At 40.0% G+C, this 27,482-nt stretch overlaps 1 protein-coding gene across 4 annotated transcripts in view; it reads left to right on the top strand.

Moving 5' to 3' along the window:
* The window catches only part of saxo4 (stabilizer of axonemal microtubules 4), a 155,267-nt gene extending 144,126 nt beyond the window's left edge, over positions 1 to 11,141 (top strand). For all 4 annotated transcript variants that reach the window (XM_059975676.1, XM_059975678.1, XM_059975675.1 and 1 more), the window contains one exon: positions 10,838 to 11,141. The gene's annotated coding sequence lies outside the window, so the exon portion shown is untranslated. The remainder of the gene's footprint in view (positions 1 to 10,837) is intronic.
* The last annotated feature ends 16,341 nt before the right edge of the window (positions 11,142 to 27,482 follow it).

Raw genomic sequence — 27,482 nt, 5'->3', positions numbered from 1 at the left:
GGAGAAAAGGTACGGCTGAATAATAAATAACTTTGTGAGCTGGGTACAGAGCAATTTCTAATGCTGTTAAAGAAAAATAATTGGTTCAGAAAAAAAATGCAGCAGCTGTTGAATAAATACTTGAGGTTATGTGGCATGTACCATAGTCGGTTCTTCATTCTTCCTGGAATATACAACCTGTGCTCTGGCACCAGAAGTAAGAGCAACGGTAGAATCAGATACTTGTAGACAAGTGAGTACAGTGATAATCCAAGTCAAAAGTTTTCAATCCATTATTTATGATGGCATTAATGAACATTTAAAAATTCACTGCTTAAGCACCAAGACAGCATAAATTTGCAATGTATAAGAAATGCAATAAAAATGTTTAACAGAATTTTTTGTAGAGACTCCTAAATGTGTAGCCAACAGGAGCAGAGCAGATGTTGTCTATGTGGATCTTTAACAAAGGTTGGATGAGTTGCTTTGTAGACAAGTTGGAAATGATAATGAGGCCTCTGTCAGTCAGAGTCAACCACGGATGTTGTGTCCTAGCTGTTGAGATATGCAAGCCAGGGCAGCACAATCTGGAGGACAAACTGTTGCCCATGTACCAAGCTCCCCCTCTCCATGCATCTGATGAACCCAAAGGAACGGCAGAGACTGATACAGTTTGGTATCAGCACCAGTCAACATTGAATTCAATGTAGGATTGCTTTAGGATCTCCAGCTCCAGATTTTTCCCTCAAGATTCACTCCCGAAGCCTTTCCCATGTTGACATAATCGCAAGGCAGCGGAGGTTTGAGATCAGAGTTTTCCTTCTCCTAGATGAGCTGTCAACCACGATTGTTGAGCCCCATCTGCCAGAAGCAACTGGTTTTAAGGTGCCAGTACACCATCTTTGTTCCTTCCTCTGTCAGTAGAAATGGTTCCACCTGGATTACTAGCTAAGCCACATGTGAAGGCAAGGAGCTGGATATTGTTGTTAGAGGCTCTTTGAGTCACACGCCATTGGGAGAAAATGTTAGGAAAGTAATACAAGAATAAAGGCTACCACATAGATTAAAACAAGCACAAATCAATGATATTATCAATATGGCTGCTGCTCAAATGGGAGAAGGATTAGAAATGTGCCTCCCCTAATATTATGGAGTGACAGACCTGTGGCCACTACAAACAATGTTATTCACTGAAAGTTGGTTCTCTGTGTACTGTATATATTATTATATATTATTTTTATACTAACTATTAAAATAGAAGCTTACAAAAAAATTTAAAATGAAGAGGGCTTGAAGAAAGCCTCCACAAGATGTAGACCAGATGGTGGATGCAATTAATGTAGATAAGTGTGAGGTTGTGTCTTTTAAAAGATTGAAAATATGAATGGTAATATTCACTTAATAGGAAGGTACCAAATGAAGAGATTGACTTAATGGTTCAGGTACATAATTCCTGTAAACTATAGACTCAGAAAGTTATAATATAGGAATAGAATTTTGGGTTTTATAAACAGAGGCAGAACTCATAAACAGTGATGAATGTTCCCTCTTTCCACAGGACCCTCAGTTCCAGCAGACAGGATAAAACAAATAATGGTTGCTCTGTCTACTGTCACTCTCACTTTGCAACCACTCTCCCAAGTAAAGGAAGAAAGAATAAGGATGTTATGCTGTATTTTTGTTATGTGAATCCTTGGGAATATCGTTGTTAAGAAAACATTAAAATTACTGGAATACCTTCTACTGAGTGATAGGAAGTGATATCATCTTTCTTTGATATTTTTGCAATTAATGAGGTGGAGTCAGAAAATCAGGCTGAAATACACACAATATTTTGAATAAAGGGCATAGATTGAACTTCCATGGAAATTCATACTCATCAGGCATTATATACATAAGCAAACACACACAGTACATTTTGATGCCTATAAAATTATGAATGGAAATACTAACCAAATGGAAAGAAACCAAATATGTTGCATGAACAGTGACCCAACATTTCAAGTATTTAATTCTTGCATAGTATATGTTTAAAAATCCAGTTACAATTCCTGTTGTTCACATCATATCATATCACATCATACTCCAACATATGATTTTCAATGCATGTATAGACAGCCCCTATGTTACAAACACCCAACTTCCTGACACCTGTACACATGAATGAACTCCTTTAATATTATATTCAAAGTTTAATGCATTTAAATACATTCCTACAGATGGTAGAACTAGTTTCCTCTCTCTCTCTGTATTTTTAGAAATGGTTCTTTCTTATCAGTCTTGTGTGTTTTTGATGCTATTCATTACAAAAATGTGGAGGTGTGGTTACAATACTGAGCGATTATTTTTGTATATTAACAGACTTTGACAAAGTTGTCTTAAGGACACCTGTAAAAACAGCTCATTCATTACCTGAGGGTGGCCTGTATTTAAGAAACTCAAATCCTTCTTCCAGATGTTGTCAACTATAGGGATCAGTACCAAGAAAAATTAGTCTACATTACTGGCAACACAGCGGTTATCACAAACAGAGGAACCAAACGCGGATTGCTGATCAGCTTACTGAACAGCATCTTTAAGTTGCTGGGCCTCACAAGCAGTTTTTTTTAAATTCCGTACCCAGTTACCACACTGGCCTCTACAACCTAATACACCATTACCATACAGAACTAATTATAGCCTTACTAAATAACATTAACGTACACAAGTGGACATAGTTTATTGATGATTGTTATCACTCTGGGATACAGGCATAAGTTTGGCAAGGCGCAAAGAAGCAGCTAAGATGTGGTAATGGGTTCAGTAAAGGACATTAAGTGAAGCAGGGAAGGGGACGTAAGTGGAGCAAAGAGGGACAGTGAGGAGAGATGAGGGTACAATTAGTGGAACAGTGGTATCAGTCTGTGAGTGTGTTTATTGCTAGTTTTAAAATTCAAACCCTTTCCAATTCTTATTCATGAGAGATGTTTTACTTCAAGTATAATCATTTGCTTATAACTTTAGTCTTGTCTAAAGTACCTCATATTCCTTCCTACCCAATCACATATTTTCATTGATTCTCTTTGGGCTGATCTCAAACTTGATTATACTTAATAGCTGACCATTAGCAACCATCCAGGTAAAGAGTGCAAAGACTTAAAGCATTCTCAATAAAGAAATTTCTTCTCTACTCAAGTTAAAACAATATTCATGATTTAACAGTTTAACATGTGGAGCTTTGCATACAAAGATATGTATTCTCTACAGACCATTGATGACAGCATTCTTTAGGTCACCCATCAATTTCCTACATTCCAGAGATTAAAGTTGTAGTACACAACTTCTCCTAGTAATTTAAGCCCTCAGGTCCCAGCAACATCCTTGTAAATCGTTTCTGAACTAGGATGACCAAAACTCTATACAATACTTCAGTACTATCTATCCATGGCTTACTCTACTGCCAAAATGAGACCAAGCTCATGTTGGAGGATCAACATCTTATATTCTGTCCAACCTGATGGCATGAACATTGATTTCTCTGACTTCTGGTAATTTTTCCCCTTCCTTTTTTTTCTATTCTACATTCTAGTTAACCTCTCATCCCTTCCTTCACCTTGCCTGCCCATCACCTCCATCTGGTACCCTGCTATCTTCCATGGTCCACTGTCCTCTTAGATTCATCTTTCTTCAGCCCTTCACCTCTTCCACCTATCCCCACTCAACTTCTTACTTCATTCCCCTCTCCCCCACCCACCACCTTCCTTCAGCTGGTCTCACCTATCACCTGTTCTCCTCCCCCACCTTCTGCCTCCCTCCTTTCTAGGAAACGATCAACTATTTATTCCCCTCCATAGATGCTAACTGACTTGCTGACTTCCTGCCCCATCTTGTGTGTGTTGCTCAATACTCCAAGTACAGCCTAACCAATGTCTTATTTAGCTTCAACATAACTTCTCAGCTCCTATAACTAATGCCCTGACTGATGAAGGCCAGCATGCCAAACACCTCTGCACAAGCTTATTTAACTGTGACACTGCTTTCAGTGAGCTATGCACTTGTACTCCCAGTTGTCTCTGCTCCAAGACATTTCCCAGGTCCCTACCATTAACTGTGTAAGTCCTATCCAAATTTGATCTCCCAAAATGCCATACCTCTCATCTATCTGGATTTGCTTAGGGTATGGACCAGCACATGAAATTATGACATTGTAAATATTAGTGAGACTTGGATGCAGGAGAGCTGGACTGTCAGTTCAGTGTTGGCTGGGCTCCATTACTTCAGACATAATAGTGAGAGAGGGATTAAAGAGAGAGGGGTGGCATTACTAGTCAGGGAAAACGTCATGGCAATACTCAGACAGGAAATACTGGACAGCTCGTCTACTGAGGCCATATAGGTTGAACTGAGGAATAAAAAAGGGATGACCATGTTAATGGAATTATAGACAACCCAATAGTCAGTAGGATTGAGAGGAATAAATTTGTAGAGACATTGCAAGAAACATAAGGTTGTGATAGAAAGTGATTTTAAATTCCCACATATTGACTGACTCCCATACTGTAAAAGGATTGAATCGGATAATGTTTGTCAAATGTGTTCAGGAAAAGTTCCTTAATCAATATATAGAGGTCCCAACCAGAGGGAGTGCGATAGTGTGTGTGTATGTGTGTAGGAGTTCACTTTAGATCTAGTGATAATAGTTCAATGACTTGTGGAGGCTAAGTTATTGGGTGCAATTAAGGCAGAGATAGACAGGTTCTTGATTATCCAGGGCATCAAAGAATTGGAGCAGCCCATGATTGAATGGCGGAGCAGTCTCGATTGGCCAAATGGCCTACTTCAGCTCCTATATCTTATGGTCTTAAATGGTTGTCTCTTTGACTGGAGGCCCATGACTAGTGGTGTGCTGCAGGGATCAGTGCTGGGTCTATGTAGTCCGTTGTCATCAGTGTCAATGAACTGGATGGTAGTGCGGCAAACTGAATCAGCAAATTTGTGGAGGTCACCAAGATTGGAGGCATAATTCAGGGATATTTCCTTCTGCCGCCGGCGTGAGATGGTGAGTGTGTCAGGACCCTGAGGACTTGTGGAAACTGTCTGGTGATTTCTTTTGAACTTATAGTCCTTGAACATCTTTGGACTATTTTTACTGTGCCCATGGTCTTTTTTTTATTAATTATGCTATTGTTTGCACTGTTGTAACTATTTGTTATAACTATGTGGTTTTGTGCAGGTCTTGTAGCTTTAGTTTTTGGTTTTGTTTTGTCTGTTGGATTTGGAGCTCTTTTCTGGGGAACGCGCTAGACAGTAGCACGAGATTAATACACAGCAGCCTTTCCAGACTCTGGATTGGGGATTGCCAAACGTTATGTGGATTTTCTGGTGTAGTCTGTTTTGTCATATGCTTTTGTGATATCATTCTGGAAAAACGTTGTCTCATTTTTTAACTGCATTACATTTGTGGTTTCTAAATGACAATAAGCTGAACCTGAATCTGAATCTGAATAATTGACAGTATGGAAAGCTATCAAAGCTTGTAGTGTGATCTAGTCCAACTGCAAAAATGGGCTGAAAAATAGCAAATGGAATTTCATGCGGACAAGTGAAGTGTTGCATTTAGGGAGGATGAAGGGGAAGATTTACACAGGGAACGGGGGCACTGAGGAATGTGGTAGAACAGACATATAGTTCCTGGAAAGTAGCTACAGTTGTAAAGAGAGCTTTAGGCACATTGGCCTTAATAATCGAATTATTGAGTTCAGGAGTTGGAATGTTATGATGAAATTGTATAAAATGTTACTGAGGCCTAATTTGGAGTTTTGTGTGCAGTTTCTGTCACCTACCTACCTACCTAGGAAAGATATCAATAAGATTGAAAGAGTACAAAGGAAATTTACAATGGTTTGTTGGGGCATGAGGACCTCAGTTATACCGAAAGCTTGAATAGGTTAGGACTAATATTCCCTAGAGTGTTGGAGAATGAGGAGAGATTTGATGAGGTATACAAAATTATGAGGAGTATAGACAAGGTAAATGCAAGTAGGCTTTTTCACTGAGGTTGGGTGAGCTAGAATTCATGGGTTAAGGGTGAAAGGTGAAATGTTTAAAGGGAATGTGAGGAGTACTTCTTTGTCCAGAGGGTGGTACAGTGTGAAACAAGCAGCCAGCAGAAGTGGTGGATACAAGTTTGATTTCAACATTTAAGAGGAGTTTGGATAGGTACATGGATGGGAAGGGTATGGAAGGCTGCGGTCCAGGTGCAGGTCAACAGGACTAGGCATAATAAAGTTTGGTATAGATTAGACAGACCTGTTTCTGTGCTTTAGTTCTCTATGACTCTATCACATGGTTCTCCACAATTTATGACACCACTTATTTTACTACCATCCAAAAATTACTTACCACACCTCATACATTCAAATTTTTCATATAAATTACAAACAACAAAAATGTCCCCACTCTGATGCCTGTGGCACACGTCTAGTTTCAGGCCTTGAGACCACCAAACAATCTTTGACCAGCACCCTTTTCTACCTACCACTGAGCCAATTACGAATCCATTCAGCTACAGCATTACCCCACAGATCCTGTGTGATCTAACCTTCCCGATAAGTCTTCTATGAGGGACCTTGGCAAAGTCCATATAGACAATATCACTACCCTACCCTCTTGGTTATCTCCTTAAATAAATCCTAGAGATATTCAGACATGACTTCCCACACACAAAGCTGTGCAGAATCTCCAAATGCTGATGCCGGTCAAAAAACACTCCAGTAATTCACCCACCAGAGATTTCAGACTCACTGGCATATAGTTTCCTGGCTTTATTTGTTACTATTTTTGAACAAGGGTGCCACATTAGCCACCCACCAGTGCTCCAGAGTGTCATCTGCAGCCAGAGATGAAGCAAACATCACTGCACCAACCTATACAATTTTTTTCTAACTTCTCACAAGGTCTGAAAATGCACCAGGTCAGGCCCTGGAGATTCAATGTCCTTTAAGGCCTTATTACCTCTTTCTTGCTAATTTCCATGTGGTTCTTAACAACAACACTCATTTCCTCTATTACTTTAGCTTCCACTTTTTTTCTCAATGTGAAAACTCAAGAGAATCTTTATTAAAAATCTCAGATGGGTTCTTTGGTTCCGTACAGATGGCCATAAAACCTTAAGACCTGAGAGCATGAATTAGACTATTTGGCCCATTAAGCCTTCACCATTCCATCATGGCTGATTTGTTACCCCCATTCAACCCCATTATCCCTGACTTCTCCCCATATCCTTTGATCTGTAAACCCACTTTAAATATACCCATTGACTTGTCCTCCACAGCCACCTATGGCAAAGAATTCCACAAATTCAAATTCACCACTGGCTAAAGAAATTACTTGTTCGAAAGGGATGTCCTTCAAATTTGCATCTGTGCCCTCTGGTCCTAAATTCACCCACAATAGGAAACATCATCTCCACAAGGCTTTTCAATATTCAATAGATTTCAATGAGACCACCCCCCCCCCCCCCCCACTCATTCTTCTAAACTGCAGGAAGTACAAGCTCAGAACAAATGCAGTTCATGTATTCACCCTTTCATTCCCAGAACAATTGTCATGAACCTCTCCAATGCTAGCACGTCCTTTCTCAGATAAGGGGACCAAAATTGCTCGCAATACTCCGAGTGCAGTTTGACCAGTGCCGTATAAAGCCTCAGCATTACATCCTTGCTTTGAAATTCTAGTCCTTGCGAAACGAATGTTAATATTGCATTTACCCACTGACTCAACCTGTAAGTTAACCTTTACAGAATACTGGATAAGGACTCTCAAGCCCCTCTGCATCTCTGACTTTTGAATTTCTTCCCCATTTTGAAAAAAATCTACACCTTTATTCCTTCTACCGTAGTGCATGACCATTAACTTCCCTACACTATATTCCATGTGCCACTTATTTGCCCATTGCCCTAATCTGTACAGGCCCTTCTGCAGACTCCCTGCTTCCTCAGCACCACCTGCCCCTCCACCTATCTTTTTATCATTTGAAAACTTGGCCAAACAATCCTGTCTTCCAAATCATTGACATATAATGTGAAAAGATGCAGTCCCAACACCAACCTCTGTGGAACACCACTACTCACCTGGATCTAACCAGAACAGACCACCTTTAATCCCACTCTATGCTTCCTCCCAGTTAGCCAATCTTCTATCCATGCTAGTAACTTTCCTGTAACACCATGGGCCCTTATCTGGTTTAGCAGACTCATGTGCAGCACTTCGTTAAAGGCCCTCTGAAAATCCAAGTGAACAATATCCACTGACTCTCCTTTGTTATTTCCACTACTGCCTGTTATTTCCTCAAATAATTCCAACAGACTTGACAGGCAAGATTTCCCCTTAAGGAAACCATGCTTACTTTATAATGTGCTTTCAAATACTGCTACATTGAATTAGTTGTCAAATATTTATCTGTTGTAACCCTTAGGTTCGGCTGGTGATGTTAGTCTAGGGGAAGACAGTCTCTGGCCCCGCCAAACTTGTGAAATCTCATTTGTGTGCATGCTGCTTGCTGTGTTCCCTGTTAGAAATCAGCACTGCAAAATATCAGACAGTACACCATATGCAATTAAACGATTAAGCTTTATAATTCTTAATTTGACTATAGGATTAGTAAAGAATACAAAAAGAAAAAGGGCGCATTTTAATGTATCAGTCTAATGTGCACGTTGGAGCTCACGGCTTTCCATTCATTTGTTCCCATCGATTTCCTCCGAGCGTCGTCAACCCCCAGACCCTCACTTCAAGTCCACTCTGTCCCGTGGTCTACCAGCTTGCTCCACTCATGTCTTCTCTCTTCATCTCTCACTGACAAAAGAACATGAATACCTCCTGTTAGACACACAAGAAAGAAACACCACTCCCCTCATTGGATGGTGCAAATTCCAAAGCCATAACCCAGAGACTGCTGCTACAAAGAAACCATTGCATTAGCAGTGAAACCTTTCGCAGGGTGTTACATTATTATCATCCATAGAGTCAAAGAACACTACAGCACAGAATCAGGCCCTTCAGCCCATCTAGTCCATGCAGAACTGTATTTTGCCTAGTCTTATCGAATTGCACCTTGACATAGCCATCCATACTTGTCCCAACCATGTATTATCTAAACTTCCCTTAAATGTTGTAATCAAAGATTTGTGCTGGCAGCCCGTTCAACACTCTCGTTACCCTCTGTGAAGTTCCGACTCGTGTATCCTTTGAACATTTCATCTTTCACCTTTAACCCATGCCCTCTAGGCCTAGTCTCACCCAGCCTCAGTGGTAAAAGCCTGCTGTATTTACCTGAACTAAACCTCTCATAATCCACAAATTTGTAGATCCAGTTTACCATATTTTCAACCAAATCATTAATATATGGTAGATGACAAACAACAACAAACCTAGCTCTGATCCTTGTGGTATACGACTGCCTCCAGTCAGAGAATTAACCACTTCTCCCACTAAACCAATGTTGAATCTAAGTTACTACTTCATCTTGAATGACAAGCAACTGAGTCTTCTGGACCAACTTCCCATTTGATACTTTTTCAAAGGCATTGCTAACATCCACGTAGACCTTAATCCATTCAAACATCTCTGGTAAGACCACAGGATTGCTGTTCGCTACTGCTCCCCAACTAACCTGGCACAGCTTGAGCAATTTTGCGAAGAGAAAGGGGCAAATCCCGTTCCATCATGTTGTGCAAAGCTAATAGAAACTTATCCAAAAAGATTACTGGCTGTCATAGCTGTGAGAGGTGGTTCAAATAAATACTGAGCAAAGGAGGATGAATACTTTTGAACAACAGATATTTTGGTTTTTGAATTTTTTAGTTTTTCATGTTTTACAATTTTCCTTGTATTTGCGGCTCTACTTTGGAACACGTGATTCAGAAATAAAAATATCTCAGTTAAATTCCTGATTGTAATAATCATTTATGTGAACAATGGGTTGTTGGCTGAATACTTTTACAAAGATCTGTATCATGTTAGCACTTTGTAGAATCTGCCACCTCATGTCAATGCTTCACATGGAAGTGTGTACACTTATAACAAATATTTTCCCATCACTTTTGGTTCAGTCAGTCTCTGATAAATTATTCTTAGAATCACAATTCTCCCCTGCTATTTGTGGAGCAGGGTAAACCTTAAGGGTCATCTCTAGAATTGAATCAATATGGTATGTGGAACAAATGGATAAATTATTGATTTTTCAGCCTCAAAACCTGTCTCAGAAAGAAGACAGAAATATACTAGATACTTAATTGGTTAGAGAAAGCACATCTAGGATAATACCTGTATGCAAGGCAGGCAGGTAAGGCTGGCATTGATTAAGAAGCAAGTCTAGAAATTATTCCTTTGAGCTCATTGCTACTGGCATCAATGGCTGGTTGCTAGGCAAAGATTAAGTGAGCTTTATTTGTCAAATGTACATGAAATATTGAAACATACAGTTAAATTTGTCATTTGTTTACAATTTAAATCAGTGAGGATTGTGCTGGCCATTTTGCAAGTGTCCCCATACTTCTGGTGTCGGCATCGCATGCCCACAACTTACTCACCCTAACCTCTCTGGCTTTGGAATGTGGGAGGAAACCAGAGCACGCTGAGGAAACACACACATTTATGGGGAGAATATACAAATTCCTTACAGACGGTGATGAGAATCAAATGCTGTTTGATGATCCCTGGTGCTGTAGAATAGTTGTGCTAATTACTAAACTAACATGTTGCCCAAGTGCAGAATAATTGCATTCAGGAGACTAGGCTCATTAGTGAAAAAGCTGAAATAAAAAGATGCCAAGAGCTGACACCCTGGAAGAGTCACCAGAATCTTTTGTCTCCACAGGCAGCATTGGATTTCCTCAGTGACTTCATCTTCAGAAGCCGGAAGGAAGCAGTATTCCCAGACATCAAGTCCACACTGGGAGTTCAAGTTTAGCAATTTGCAGTTGTTTATTCACCTCTTCAACCAGGGGCAAAAGTCTTGGAAGAATATTTTTAAATCAGTTTGCTTCTCTTTACTGTATCACATATTGTTGATCCTGTTGAATTTTGGTTGTTAGACACCGTCAGCAATCAGTGATAGCAAACTTTCATTTCTGTTTTAAAAATCCCAACAGACCTTTGAAGAAATAAATGATTACAAAGCAGCTGACTTTTTACTAATTTTATATGCACATTAGCAGATATAAAAAAATAAGCTTCATATGTTTATAACATCACTTACTGAGATAGGGCATTTCTGTAAATATTATTCAGACTGGCAACATACTGTGGAAGTCTCAGTAGGAAGACAAGAAAATTGTAGTGCTTCTAAAAATCACCTTTTATGGATACCAAGTTGAGGGAGAGTAGCATTCAAGTAAAGACTTGTAACTTCTGACCTCTTTCTTTGTTTTAACTGTACTTGCTAACCAGCTGTCCTTGTTGCAAAACTACTAGAAAAGTGTTTTCTTCACCTCTACTGAGTGACATTAAATGTCAAATTTCAAGTTGTCACCTTCAATGTGGAAAGGGTTCACCTACACTAGGGTAAATCATGGGTGATGGGCCATATCACACAGACTACTTATGCACAAAATTACTAACACACATTGGTTAAAACTGCAGTGAATCCATCACCCACTTGAACCCCCTCCCCAACTTCACCCCTAATCTGCCTACCACATTTTAGAATTTTAACTGGACAATGTTATGTGTCATCTAGTCCAGTGTGTGCTCATTGTATTGGCTTTGCTGTCTCTAGTGTGGAGGTAAGTGTATCCCCGTTCCTTCATCTGTCACATTAAAAGAAGTTGTAAATTTACAAAGCAACTTTCAAGACCTTAGGATAAGAACCAATGTGCTTTACAGTCAAATAAGTGCTTCTGTACATAGGTACTGAAGTTTTAACAGAAAACTTGGCTGTTTATTTGTCACAGCAAGATCCCCACAACTAACTGACAATAGTCAGATAATCTATTTTTGTGATGTTAGTTGACAAATAAAATATTGGACATAGAGAACTCAATTTTCCTTCTTCAGAAACTGTCACGGGATCTTATAGTTCATCTGGAAGGTCCAAGGCAACGGAATATACTGTGTAACCCATTCTAGAACATGTTAGCTCTGTTAATTCCCCATTCCCTCAGTACCACAGGTATTCAGCACTGAGTTCGTGCATTGATCTGTCTCTGGATTACATCCTTATCTCTACAACCTTTTGACCCAAAGACCCAAATCTAACATTCAGTAGATTTCACCAAAAGGTGCCCAAGTGGTAATTGGAAGCACAGTGGAATATATTAGTTTATTGTCATATGTACAAGTACACACAAGTACATTAATGCACTGGTGTAATTAAACACTTACATAGCATCAGATAGCAGGATTCACAAGTAAACTATCCACAAGTAAATTATACACACTTTTTGCAAAAAATGACAATTTGAACAAAAAAGGGGGCATGTTTCATAAACTTATCTGGTTGAGTATGGAAGACTGAATAGTGATCAACTTGAAAGGTGAAGGGTTAGATTGGTTACATAAGATCCAGGCATCACTTAGCCTCTTTGGCACTTGTACCATCATGGCTGGGATGGATAAAACCTCAACTCTACATTCCCATCTACCCATAGTAACATTTCCCATGCCTATCAAATATTTATCTACCTTTTCTTAGGTAGCAAAGAAAATTCAAAGACTGCTGTTACCACCCTGTGGTGAACTACATATACCTGTCTGGACACCCCCCACCCCCCCCCCCCCAGCTGACTGCTCCTGTGGCTCCTCCCACAGACCCGTCTCAGAGAGAGTTATTGATGGTGCATCAATAACTCTCTCTGAGACGTAAAGGTGAGATATCGGCTTTTATTGACTGGAAGAAGGAACAAGCAGTGGTTGACCACCATACTACATCCTGGAGACTGAGGGCCGGGCTTAGGCCTCAATCACCTTTATACTGGGGTCTGTGGGAGGAGCCACAGGAGCAGTCAGCAGGGGGCGTGTCCAGACAGGTATATGTAGTTCGCCACAGGTGCAGAGCAATTGATCAAAAGCCCTCACCTCTCTCTGAGACGGGTCTGTGGGAGGAGCCACAGGAGCAGTCAGCGGGGGGAGGGGGGGGTGTCCAGACAGGTATATGTAGTTCACCACAGGTGCAGAGCAATTCATCAAAAGACCTCACCTCTCTCTGAGACGGGTCTGTGGGAGGGGCCACAGGAGCAGTCAGCGGGGGAGTCCAGACAGGTATATGTAGTTCACCACAGTGAGACTCTTTGAGGAAAGAGGGTTGCTTCACTGTAATAAATCCGTAATCTCCTTCTTTTTAAAAAGTGACCTCTAGTCCTTGATTTCCCCATATGAGGAAAAATCCTTTTTATATCCCTGTCAAATAAATCAGGTTCCCTGTCTCTCTTCTAAACTCCAGCAGATACGAACCTAGTCTGTCCAATCCTTCCCGTTAAGACAACCTGCCTATTCCAGGTATCAGTCAATGCATAAACAACTTTTCTTGAATAAGGAAACTTACACAGTACACAATATTTCCTATTCAGTCTCACCAGTTGCCTACATAACTGAAGCATAACCCCCCAACTTTTGTGCAGAGTACCCTTCATAATAAACAATAGATATAAACTAATTACCCAGATACAATATTGAGAAATTCATTCCAGTTGATAATGCTAAGTATTTTATGACAGTGGCAACTACTATGTGGAAGTTAACCTGGAAACCAGAATAACATACTGTCACTACATCAACTGTAGGTGATTTTATGCATAGAGTGTTTAAATTAGGATATAGTCATTCAGAAACAAAGTCAAGGATTTTTCTTTTCACAACAAAGCAGAGTAAGAAATTGAAACATTCTGTCCTAAAGGCTGTGAATAGTAGGGCATTGGAAGTTTTCAAGGCTTTTGCAAAAGAGAAAAACTAGATTTGCAGTATCACGTTAGCCATGATCTATATGAATGGGAAGGTGGCCCAAAGTAACTAAGAATGGTTTTGGCTCTGGGAGATTAAGGAAAGGGGAAGTGCTTACAGACATTCTTTACAGCTCAGCCTACAGAAAATTAACAGATTTTTCAGGTATTGTTGGCTTCTTCTTGACCCATGCTGCACCTATGAAATTCACCCTGAACTGAGAACACCCATACACCTACTAGAAATGAAAGTTTCCATTATCTCAATCTTCAGATATCATATAACAACGTAGGATCATCTGTGGTAATGCATATCTGACATGCAGAAAATTTTCCATGACTATGATTCATCCTTTCACTCATCCCTAATCCCTAATGCATGAAGAATGAAATTTACAGATGACTTCTGTGCAAATGATCATTCTGCTTGCATCCAGTCAGAGTCCAGGCACAAAAGCAGAGTAGCGTGAAAGGAACCAGCAGCAATCTGTCTGCTGGTAGAGGTAGCTCAGAGGAAGCAGGGCAAAGGCAAGGCCTGTCATTTACTGCTGTCCCGAGATATAACGGTATCAGACTGGTGGACTCAGGCTGTTGCTCAAGCCCTGTAGTCCCCGTGGTTAGCAACATGAAGAGTCTCCTGGCAACCATTACATCTCGACTTCCCTGAGGCTCAAATATCCCTGCAGTCTAGAAGCTGCAATTCACAGCATTCACTAATCTGTTTCCCATATACTCCAGAAAAGTACTCCATTCTTCTTAGCAAGTGAAAGCATATTCTATCATTTCATACATGCAGTCAGCAACAAACTCAAGGCCAGCTACTCCCTAATTTCTTTATTGCACCACCGTAGTACTTTTGATGAAGATAATGACGGAGTGCGCTTTGGTAAGGAGTCTCATGATTGAGATGCTGAAGAAACGATACTTTCAAGTCGAGGTGATTAATGACAATGGGGGGGGGGGGGGAGAAGCAAACCTGTAGGTGTTGAGACAAGAAACTGCATTGCATTTTGTAGATGATGTATATGACAGCTATGGTGTTCTAGCAGAGAAAATAATTGAAATGTAGTGTGATAGGCAGGGTGCCAATTATAGAGCTGGATGATACTCAACTTCACAAACATTTTAGGAGTTATTCTCTTCCAGGAAAGAACGTTTGTCCCTGTTCATATTTTAAGTGCAAATCTTGAAAAGATAAAAAAAACCTGCTGGTTGTTCCATTGTTACTTGAAATGTGATAAAACTCACACGACACTTAGAGAAAACCCATTTAAATTATGCCAATGATTTGCTGCCCTTTCATGGAGACTGACCTCACACTCTGTACATTGGTATGATAATTCTCTAGTAGCTTTTCTTTCCAGCAAGTATCAGTTACAATCAGATCAATTATAATTCTATAAAAATACTTAAAAATAAACAGCGATTGAAAGTAAAGTAGGAGGCAAACCCTGGTGCCCCTTTACCTGCAAATCCTTGGTTCTGATTCAGACTTTACAAACCAACAAGCATTCTTAGAGGACACAAGGTAGGGCACAGTGGTTTATATCCACATGTCCTGAGTCTTATACTTTCATCTACAATGGTGTTTAAGCAATTAATCAAACTCAGGAACTTATTGTAAATACTTAGTTATCCATCTTTGGGTGAATGTGGAATGCATTTCTTAACGGGGAGCACTTATAAAAGAGGGAAGTTCTTGGGTAGGAAAGCAACTTCCTTCATCCAACATGAATATACTGTATATACACTTATAGAGTCTCCTAACCTCAGTAATATTAAACTAACTTTGCTTTTTTGGTTCCTGAGATTACCATTTCTAAGGTAAGTTCCCATTGTTGATCAAACAGATTATTCAAACTGGCAGAGATACGATAGGAAAAAAGCCACTTACTGCAACAGTATCAGTTACCAAAGTATGCCAAGCAATGTTATAATGCCAAGTAAAACTGCTAGTTACTGGAAAATATCCAAATGTACCATTTTACACAGTGATAGCAACAGGATTGGGGAGACCAGATATAATACAGTCTTGATAGCAGTGTGCTCACATCTTACTCAGTACAGACCTTCCCAGGGTTGTAAATGGCTGACCTACGGACACCATACATATGAATGAGGTGATTTACAAATATACCTCAATAATTAATTTTCGGTGAATTTTTAAACCATTTTTGAAGCAAGTTAAACTTCCTTAACTCGATAGCCAAGCTTCACTGATGAGTGTGAGGCAAATTACGTGACTTGGAGTTAGCCAATGTGATTTGAGTAATCTACTTGGGAGGAGCAATACTTTGAGCCACACTGCTGCCTGCTTAGATCAGCACATTTCAGTCCTCATGAAGGGTCTCAGCCCGAAATGTCGACTACTTTTTTTCCATAGATGCTACCTGGTCTGCTGAGTACCTTCAGCATTTTGTGTGTATTGCTTGAATATTTAGAGGAAGGTTTTGCTGTCTGCTGTTGTGCTGCAGGTGTCCTTTTAAGGTTCGAACTGGGTATTTCCCCATGCATTTAGGAATCTAGTGGGATGGATAAGGATGGACAACGATGGACTTCTACTGCTGCAGGTCTGCAGGCATCTTCTGCTACATGAAAGTGGGCACTTCCATGTTCTTTCAATCCCCTCGCCCTCCTCTAACACCCATGCCCCTCCACATCAAGGAGTATGATAGGTGACTTGATAGAGAATGATGAGAGGCATAGACAGAGCGGACAGTCAGAGACTTCTTCCCAGCGTGGAAAAGGCTAAAACAAGAAGGCACAATTTTAAGGTGATTGGAAAAAAGTATATGGGTGATGCCTAAGGTAAGTCTTTTTGCAAAGAGTGGTGGATTTGTGGAATATGCTGCCAAGGTTGTAATAGAATGAATATATATGATAAGTATACATTATGGAAATTTAAGAGACTCTTAAATAGGCACATGGATAAAGGAAAGTGGAGGGCTATGTAGGAGGCAAGGGTTAGATTGACCTTAGAGTAGGTTGAAGGGTAGGTATAATATCGTGGGCTGAAGAGCCTGTATGTGTACTGTACTGCTCCATGTTTTATGTTCTAAAACTAGAAATGTTGGAACTCCAGAACAATATGTAAACACTAGTAATACTCAGAAATAAGAGAGAAACCGAGTTAACCTTTCAAGCCGATGATGTTTCATTTTAACTAGAGAGCATTAGTTTTCACTAACCTGAAGCATTCACTAACTCTGTTTCTCTCTCCACAGATCCTGTCCAACCTGCTGTGTATTTCCAGAATTTTTTGTTTTTGTTTCACCACTTCTGATCAGTCTTCACAAAGAAGGAACATTAATTTCACAATGAAGTCCAGGTTTATGGAGCACTAGAAGAATCATTACAATGTCAGAGTTCTTCTTGTAACACTGTTTATCATTGTGTTCTTATTGAACTTGGCTAACTAGTGCTGGAAATATATTGACATTTTAACTGCCACCCAGCCAGCAATGCTGTTGACACTTAGAGGCAAGAATAAGAATGCTCTAATCTTACCAAAAATCTTGAACATTTTATTCTGTTTCAGCAGAGGCACAGTGATGATAAGAAGACAAGTATTCTTTAAAATATTAAATGAAACACATTTAACGAAGATATCCTTCCCAGTTCTGATTCTAAATTGAGCTTAGAATTCAGCTCAAGGCAGAAGAATGTACAAACAGTAAAGGAGTTCAAACTGATAACATACCTGAGGACTCAAAATGAGATCAGGTGAATGATTCTTTTGACAATTCACTTATCTGAAGAGCACCATTCATTTTATACAAATAGTAAACAGCATTCATAGTTTATCAAGGTTCACCATGTGCTTCACTGTGGATGAAGTCACTTTATTTTATATACCATTATCTAACAACTAGTAAGACTTAATGACAGAATTACAGCATTTCTTAAAGTAACTCTTCCCGATAAGGAATATGACATAACTATTCTCAGCAAGCTGTACAGGAATGTGGAAATTAATTGCTGGTATGACCACAGCTTCATATAAATCCCTTATGTAACTTTATGCTCTCACTGGGGAATCTTGGCCTCACAAAAGAATTAATTTCACTTAACCTTATTGATCTCCTCCAAGCTGATCCATGGGGAAACCAAGCCATTCTTTGTCCTAAGCTGTCTCTCTCTCTGTCACCTATTCTGCTCTCAGCCACTTTACAGCTCACACATACTGTCCAGCTTGACATCACTTTCACCTTTCCCCTGCTCTGCGTCCAGTGATCCGAACAGTTGTTTTGGATGAAAAGGTGAATTACGTGCATTTCTAACTTAGTGTACAGCATCCGATGTGAACAAACCCGTCTCTTTACATCAAAGAAATTAAACAAGATTTATGGTGCCCTTGCATTCAGTCCACAGTGCTGACCTGTTATTTTAGCTCTCCATCCCATTCTCATTCTGGCACACTTGCCTGTGACGTTCTGCTTTTGTTATAATGAAGGCCAGAGTAAACCTATGTAACAGCATCATTTTTCTACCTGGGCATGTTCCAGACTCATATTGAAATCCATAAATTCAGGTAGCTTGCTCTCTCTGGTCTTCGTCAGAACCAGACAATATTAATATTAATATAATTTATATTAATATATTAATATTAATTGTGTATTTCTACCTCTGTTAGTCAGCATGTGCTGCAGCTTTGCATTTCATAATTTCCATAACTTCTGTTTGTAGTTTCATTCCCTTACTGCTCTGACTTCACTTATATTCCATGGTTCAGATTTTTTCTCTCTCTCTAATTGCCCCACTAACATATTAACAGGATGAACAACATTTCCCCTTGGCGTTCCTGGCCTCATCCTAACAGAGATGTTCCTTTTACCATCCCAGCCCTCCCCAACATACTCTGCAGCTTCAAGCCATATTTCTTTTATCTTTCCCAGTTCTGATGGAGGATTCTTGACCTGAACTACACTCTGTTTCTCTGTCCCAGATGCTGCCTGACTTGCTGAATGTTTTCAGAAATATCTATTTCTCTGGCATCTGTAGTTTTTCAATTATTATGATTTAATTTTGACTTCCTTACTTTTGAATGGGAGTTTAAACCAGAGTTACAGAGGTATGGGAACCTGAGCACTAGACAGTGGTGTGCTTGTGGGAAAAGATATTAAGCCTACATACAAAGACAGGAATCAAAAGGTTGAGCGTGGTGGGAATAATGTTCTGAGTTGTGTCCATTTCAATGTAAGGCGTATTATAGGAAAGGCAGATGAGTTGAGATCATGGATCAGCACATAGAGTTATGACATTGTAGCCATTATAGAGACTTATTTGCAGGGGGGACAGGACTGGCAACTCAATATGTCAGGGTTCTATTGTTTTAGACTTGATAGAGTGGAAAGGATTAAAGGTGTCACCAGTCGGGGAAGAGGTCAAGGCTGTGTTCAGACGAGAGAGCTCAGCTTCTGAGGTTTTATGGGTGGAACTGAGGAGTTATAAAGGGATGTCTACATTCATTTTATAGGCTGTCTAATAGCCAGTGGGATTTAAGGAGCAAATTTGTGGAGAGATCAGAGATAATTCTAAGAAGCATAAGGTTATGATAATAGGTGATTTTAAACTTTCACGTATTGACTGGGAATCCCAAACTGTAAAAGGACTACATGAGGTGGAATTTGTCAGATGTGTTCAGTAAAGTTTCCTTAATCAATATATAGACTTCCCAACTAGAGAGAATGTAATGCTGGATCTCCTATTGGGGACGAGTCAGGGCAGGTGACAGAAGTGTGTGTAGGGAACACTTTGGATCCACTGACCATAATTCCATTAATTTCAGTTCAATAGGATTGGTCCATGGACTGAGATTCTAAATTGGAGAGAGGCCAAATTTGATGGAATCAGAAATTATCTGACAAGCATGGATTGGGTCATGTTATTTTCTGGCAAAGGGATATTTGGTAAATGAAAAGTCTTCAATAGTGAAATATAGAGAGTACAGAGTTTGTATGTTCCTGTTTGAATAAAAAGCAAGATTTACAAGCTTAGAACACCTTAGTTTTCAAGATATATTGAGGTTCTTGGTTAAGAAGAAGAAAAAAGTGGAGAGCAGGTATAGGCAGCAAGAAACAAATGAGCTCATGGTTGGATAAGAATCGCAAAAGAACAACTAAGAAGGAAATCCGGAGGGCTAAAAGAAGGCAAGAGGTTACTCTAGCCACCAAGCTGAAGGAGAATCCCAAGGGCTTCTACAGATATATTAAGAACAAAAGGATAGCAAGAGATAATATTGCTCCTCTTGGTGATCAGTGTAGTTATCTGGACGTGTAGCCAAAAGAGATGAGGGAGATCCTAACCGGATTTTTTATGTCTGTATTTATTCGGGAGATCAGTTTTGGGTCTAAAGAAGTAAGAAAAAACAGCAGTGAGTTCATGGACTGTATACAGATTACAAAGGAAGATGTCCTTGCTATAAGAATAGATAAAACCCCAGGGTCTGACAAGGTTTTCTATTTTACCTGTGGGAGATTAGTGCAGAAAATGCAAAGGCCCTAACAGAGGCATTTAAAACATCCTTAGCCACAGGTGAAATACCAGAGGACTGGAGGATTAGAGGATAGCCAATGTTGTTCCACTGTTCAAAAAAGGCTTTAATTAAAGGCCAATGAGCCTGACGTCAGTAGTGGATAAGTTATTGGAATGTATTCTGAGGGACCAGACATATATGTATTTAGATAGAAAGCGATCGATTAGGGGTAGTCATCATGGCTTTGTGCATGGTAAGGTTGTGCGGAACCAATCTTCCCAAGATTTTCAAGGAAGCAACCAGGAAAATTGACGAAGGAAAGGTAGTAGATATTGTCTACGTGGATGTTAACAAGGCCCTCAACAAGGTCCAGCATGGGAGGTTGGTCAAAACGGTTACATTGCATGGAATTCAGGATGAGGTAGTAAATGGGATTAAACATTGGCTTCACAAGGTAAGCCAGAGAGTGGTAGTAGATGGTTGCTCCTCTGACTGGAGGCTTATAACTAGTTTTGTGCTGCTGGGATTGGTGCTGTGTCAGTTGTTGTTTATCGTATATATCAACGTTCTGGATGATAATGTGGTAAACTGGATCAGAAAATTTGTGGATGACACCAAGATTGGGGTCGTAATGGACAGTGAGAAAGGCTATCAAAGCTTGCAGCAGGATCCAGACCAGCAGGAAAAAGTTGGCTGAAAAATGGCAGATGGAATTTAATGCAGACAAGTGTGAGTTGCTGCACTTTGGGAGGGAAAACTAGGGTAGGACTTACAGGGTGAGTGGCAGAGCACAGAGGAGAGCTGTAGAACAGTGGGATCTGGAAAAACAGATCCATGATTTCTTGAATGTGGCATCACAGGTGGATAGGGTTGTAACAAGAGCTTTTGGCGCATTGGCCTTCAAAGGTTAATGTGCCAAAATCAAAGTTTTGAGTACAGGAGTTGGTCAAGAGTGTTGTGTTTGCTGGGCATTTAACATTGTCAAGAATCTCTCCCATCCATCCCACAATCTCTATAACCCCCTACCATCAGGCAGGAGATACCAGGACAGATGTGTTAGAAAGAGAAACAACTTCTTCCCCCAGGTGGTGAGACTACTGAACTCCCTGCCTCCACCCAGGAAGTGTACTTAAGTATGAAGCGTAAGCAGCGTTATACAGTTCTCCTTTTAAATTATGGTGTTAAATGCACATTATGCTAAATGTTAATCTTCTAGAATATATTTTATTATTTGTCAACTTATTTACGGCAATATTATTTCATGTGTTATGTGTGCATTATATGTCCTGTGTTGTGCACCTTGGTCCAGAAGAAGGTTGTTTTGCTTGGTGGTACACATGTGTGCAGTTGAATGACAGTAAACTTGGATGTTATGTTGTATGATACATTGTTGAGGTTTAACTTGGAGTACTATGTGCAATTCTGATCAAATACCTACAGGAAGAAATGTCAATAAAATTGAAAGAATCTGCTAAAGCATCAGGACTAGGACTGCTAGACTGGGTAACAGCTTCTTAACTCAGGCTGTGAGACTAATGAATATTCTGCCACCACTGTGGTCTTGTCTCTAGGGCAGTGAGCTGTTTACTGTCTATCTGTGCTGCTTACTACATGCATTTTGAATTATAGTTGATTAACTTATTTGCAGTAGTATTTTGGTTTATGTGTTGTATGTAATATATGCTTTGTGGTACACCATGGTCCAGAAGAACATTGTTTCATTTGGTTGTATATACGTACAGTCAGACGACAAGAAACTTGGAAGAGAACAGAGAAAAGTTTCAAGACGGTTGCTGGGATTTGAAGAGCTGAGTTAAAGGGAAAGGTTGAACAGGTTAGGACTTACATCCCTGGAGCATTGGAGAATGAGGGGAAATTTGACAGAAGTATACAAAATTAAGAGGAGTATAGATAGGGTAAATGGAAGCAGGCTTTTATCACCGAGGTTGAGAGAGGCTAGAACTAGAGGTCATGGGTTATAGGTGAAAAGTGAAAGGTTTATGGGGAACTAGGGGGGAGCTACTTCACTCAGAGGGTAGTGAGAAGTGGAATGAGCTGCCTGTGTAAGTGGTGGATGCAGGCTGGACTTCAACATTTAAGAGAAGTTTGATTATTACACGGATGGGTGGAGTATGGAGGACTATCTGGGTAGAGGTTGATGGGTCTAGTGTAGCGGTGTGCTACACGCAGCACTATTACGGCACTGAGTCGGTAACTGCAGTCGAAGGAAGAACTTTATTCGAAATCCTCAGCCTCACTTTTAAGCCTCTCTCAACCTGCCCCCCGTGGCGCAGAGGCTCCGAAGCTCTGTGCTCGCAAACCCCCGTAGGCTATCTAAATGTGAGCCGGTTCGGATGTGCCAGGAAATGGGTCGCCACATAAGCAAGAATAGAAGTTTAACACAGACTAGATGGGTTGAAAGGGCTGGTTCTGGGCTGTAGTGTTCAATGACTCTATTACTCTACCTCCCAAAACCTGTAAGGAATTAGAACAGGCTGAGAAAATCTCTCTGTCTCAGTTGAATTCCTCAGGGTTAGGTTGGAAAAAGTAGGCCAAGGTGAGATAAATATTGAATAATGGATTTCTCTATATTAAAAAAAACAGAAATTCTACAGACTGTGCTACGTCTAACATTTTGCTTATGAAACAAATGATGGTACAGCTGATCAGTTTTCCATGTTTTAATTTGTTTTCAATAACAGAGCGGTGATCCACTGCTAGCAAATTGTGTTTCATTCTTAATCTAGTTTAAAATTAGCTCATTGGACTTATTTGTTATCCGCAGCTAATTTAAACAAGCATGATAACAACAGTGTATGTGGAATTGCACTGCAGATGAAAACTGATTCCTGAGTTTCCATTCACATTGAATAATAGATAGTCTCAGATAGTATTTCATTTTGCAGTGCGATTTTGTTAGACAGCAATATTGGCTGGTGGTTCCACAAAAAAACCAAACTAAACATGTTCTACTTTTCCAAATAAGATCATATCAGCTAAGATACCACTTCATGAACAGTTGCATTCCCAACAATTCCAATAAGGCACATGGCTCTTACTCAGGCAAAATTACTTGATTTTCAATTTTCCAACAATCACACTAAGATCTCAGGCATTGATCCAAATTTTTCTGTCTTGTCGGTCTCTGTCTGCGACTTTTGAAGATGACCTAAGATTATTGCCAAAGGCATTAATTAATCATTATTCCAAAGATTCTCTGATATCATGGTGGTGGAAATATTGCCTTTTCATTTAAGTGACCTGGATTGAATCTTTCACAGACTCGGCACAAACTTGATATGTATCCGAAATGAATGCAAATTGCTTCTCTCAGCACAGTCTCACAACATAAGTCTGGTCTATACCAGTTGGTACGTACTGTGAATGGGAAGGTTTGTAAAGATACAGAAAGGGATATTTTCTAAGGGGATGTTTGAGTGGATGGACAAATGGTGGACAGTTACTTAACTAATGATTTCAGTATCAGAAACTTGCCATGAAAGTCTGGTTGAATGAAATCTAATGGCTTTCCTCCTGAGAAGACCTCTCTAATTTCCTCCAGGTCACATAGGTAAATGGCTGCATCCAGGCACTTTTTGTGAAGTCATACAGTACCTCCAGGATGAAGGATTACTTACAAAGAAGCATCACTAGAGGAAGCAGTAAGGATACTGAGGAGGATAATGAGAAAAATCTGTTTTTTCTGAGAGCTTTTTAGCAAATTGTCAATATAGGAGACTTCATAACATCTCAATGTATTAGCTTCTTGGCCACAGTCTCTCCACGCTCTATAAATATACTGCTTTAGATCACTTATGCACTTCAAGAATATCCAAATCATAATTCCCAATGAAATACTATGGAAACCATGCTGTAATTTTCAGTTGAGAATGATGTAACAGTAGCCCAAAATGACATTAATCCTACATCCTGGATAACAGGTAAGTAATACATTCCCATAAATACTGTTAATCTTAAGATGTGAATGACTTCATTTTCTCTCCATCAATCTTAATGACTGGAAAGGTTAAACAGGCTAAGAAATTGTCTGGGAGCAGCTTTAGTCTGAGACTCAACACTGCAGAATCAGACATGCAACCAAATCATCTGAAGCCATATAAATCAACTGATTTCACCCAAACTATTTTATGTTCAAAGTAAATTTATTATCAAAGTACATAGATATCACCATATCTAACCCAGAGATTATTTTTCTTGTGGGCATACACAATAAATCTATAGAACAGTAACCACAAATGAATCAATGAAAGACCATCCAACATGGACATTCAACCAGAGTGCAGAAGACAACAAACTGTGCACATACAAAAAGAAAGGAAGAATAATAACAAATAAATTTAAAAAACAATAAAGAGAACATGAGATGGAGTCCCTGAAAGTGAGTCCATTTCATGGGAACATTTCAATGATGGGGCACGTGAAGTTGAGAGAAGTTTTCCCCTTTGGTTCAAGAGCCCGATGGTTGAGGGTTGTAACTGTTTCTGAACCTGGTGGTGTGAATCCTGAGACTCCTGGGCCTTCTTCCTGATGGCAGCATGAAAAGAGAGAATATTCTGAGTGGTGACAATCCCTGATGATGGATGCCAGTTCCCTGCGATAGCAATTCATGTAGATGTGGTCAATGGTGGGGAGGGCTTTACTCTTGAAGGGCTGGGCCAGATCCACTACTTTATGTAGGATTTTCTGTTCAAGGGCATTGGTGTTTTCATACCAGGCTGTGATGCAGCCAGTCAATTTACTCCCTACTACATACCTATTGAAGTTTGTCAAAATTTAGATGTCATACCAAATCTTCACAAAATCCTCAGGAAGTAGAGGTGCTACAGTGCTTCCTTTGTAGTTGCAGTTAGGTGCTCGGCCCAGGACAGGTCCTTGGAAATAATAACACCAAGGAACTTAAAGTTATTGACCCTCTTCACCTCAGATCCTCTGATGAGGACTGGCTCATGGACTTCTGGTTTCCCTCCCCTGAAATAACTAACTAACTCACTCCTTGCTCTTGCTGACATTGAAGTTGTTACCGTGGCAACACTCAGCTAAATTTTCAATCTCCCTCCTATCTGCTCATTCCTCACCACCTTTGATGCGGCCCACAACAGTGGTGTCATCAGCAGGTTTGAATATGGCATTGGAGCTGTGCTTAGCCACACAGTCATAAGTATAAAGCAAGTAGAGCTGGGTGTGGGGGTGGGGAGGTGGGGTGGGGTGCGCTAAGCACACAGTCTTGTGATGTACCTGTGCTGATGATGATCATGGAGGAAATATTGTTGCCAATATGAACTGACTGGGATCTGCAAGTGAGGAAATAATGTTACATCACAAACAACTCCCATTTTGAAAATTATGAATGTTAGGTTGTATGTCTTTCTAGCAGTACCTGAGAGTACAGCCTGGGATGAAAATTATTAGATCATGAGAATGTGAGTGTTGTGGTGATAAAATTGACCCCATGTGCTAAAGATGCTAGAACTTGTTAGAATTTTAGGGTGCATCAGTGGAGATAGAAACAGTGTTATTGACTCAGAGTGATGACCATTCATCAGAATTGGGAATAGTTAAACAAGCTTTTTAAGATTGAGATATGAAATCCTTACAAAAAGCAGAATAGGAGGAGGTGTAGTCAAGATGGAAGAGAAGCTTCAACTGTTCCTATTCCTCAAGTGCTGCAGGAAGAATTACCTATCACTGGCAAACACAAGGTTGCTGAAGACTTCTGAGCTTGGCAAAAACAGAGCCAGATGTTTTTTTTTCAGTAAAGATGAACACAACACAATTCCTAATTTAGCTCTTAGAAGACACAAGAGCAAAAAACAGAAAATCTACTACCACTGTGCCTGGTTTATCATTTGGAAGTAAAATGGAATAAAATACATCTAAACTCTTTCAATGTGACCCACAGGCTTCTCTTAAACACACTCCTATTAATTTGACTGCCTTTCACACTGTCAAGAGCACTATGGATATTTAGAAAACATAGAACAGAACTGTACAACACAGCAACAGGCACTTCACTCTAGCCTGTGATATCTGTGCTGAGTACAATACCAAATTAAAATAGAGCAACACCCACAAAATGTTGGATGAACTTAGGAGACTGGACAATGTCTATGGTAGAAATGAAGGAGGGAGATTTTGGACACAGTCCTTCATCAGGACCCTGATCTCAAGCATCTGCAGTCTGTCTTGTGTTTCCCAAATTTAATACGTTCTGCCCGCACGTGATCTGTACCCCTCCATTCTCTGCATTTTAATATGCCTATGTGAAAGCCTCCTGAATGCCACTATCATATCTGTTTTCACCATTACCCCTGGCAGCGCGTTCCAGGCACCAGTCACTTTCTGTTTAAAAATATACTTGATATGTATTTATATTCAAAAACCCATGAAAAGTTAAATGCGATAGATGGAACTAAAAATATTTGTAAATCTTAAACAAAAGTACATCATGGAGTTCTTAAAATTATATAAAAGAACTTTATTATTTGTTAAAATTACATGATATGTCCTGGGGTTCCTAACAGAAGTTCTCTTGCTGTGAACTGAATGGATTTGTTCTTCCTCACAAGGTCTAACCTGCCACGTTTAACAAGTGGTTTCCTGAACCTATGTTCCGGATAACAGCATCGGAGTTCATTCGCAGAAAGCACCAGTGAAGAATGGGCAGCAAATTCAGAAAAATATCCAGAATTTTGTGGTATCTATGTGGAAAATGATGGCAGTTCAACATAGAATGGCTAAAATTTCCCCACAGGTTGTTGCTCTGCTGTTCTCAGAAATGTGAATCCTATCTTCTTGATGCCAAAGGGATTGATGAATGGCAGATCTGTTGGAAGCTAGTGTTTGAGTGTGTGTGTACGCAGCTATTCACACACAGAGATAGGCCTCAAACATCAGAATCCAGGCCTCCAGACCTTCATCCCAGACTCTCAGACCAGGAGTTGAAGGCCCAATATCTGCAAGTCTGAGAGTCTGGGGCCAAGAACTGGAGGCCTGGATATGGCCTGTCCTGCAGCTGGAAGCATTTCTGTGTTGTGAATGGATGGGTAAGTGGCAGAGAGGTAAAGGGGCTTATTTCAAAATTTCAAAGGTTC

This window comes from Hypanus sabinus, chromosome 7 (genome assembly GCF_030144855.1).
Source record: "Hypanus sabinus isolate sHypSab1 chromosome 7, sHypSab1.hap1, whole genome shotgun sequence".
In the NCBI taxonomy this organism is placed as follows: domain Eukaryota; kingdom Metazoa; phylum Chordata; class Chondrichthyes; order Myliobatiformes; family Dasyatidae; genus Hypanus; species Hypanus sabinus.
Note: the sequence above shows the minus strand (reverse complement) of the source record. Positions and strands in the feature narration are given on the sequence as shown.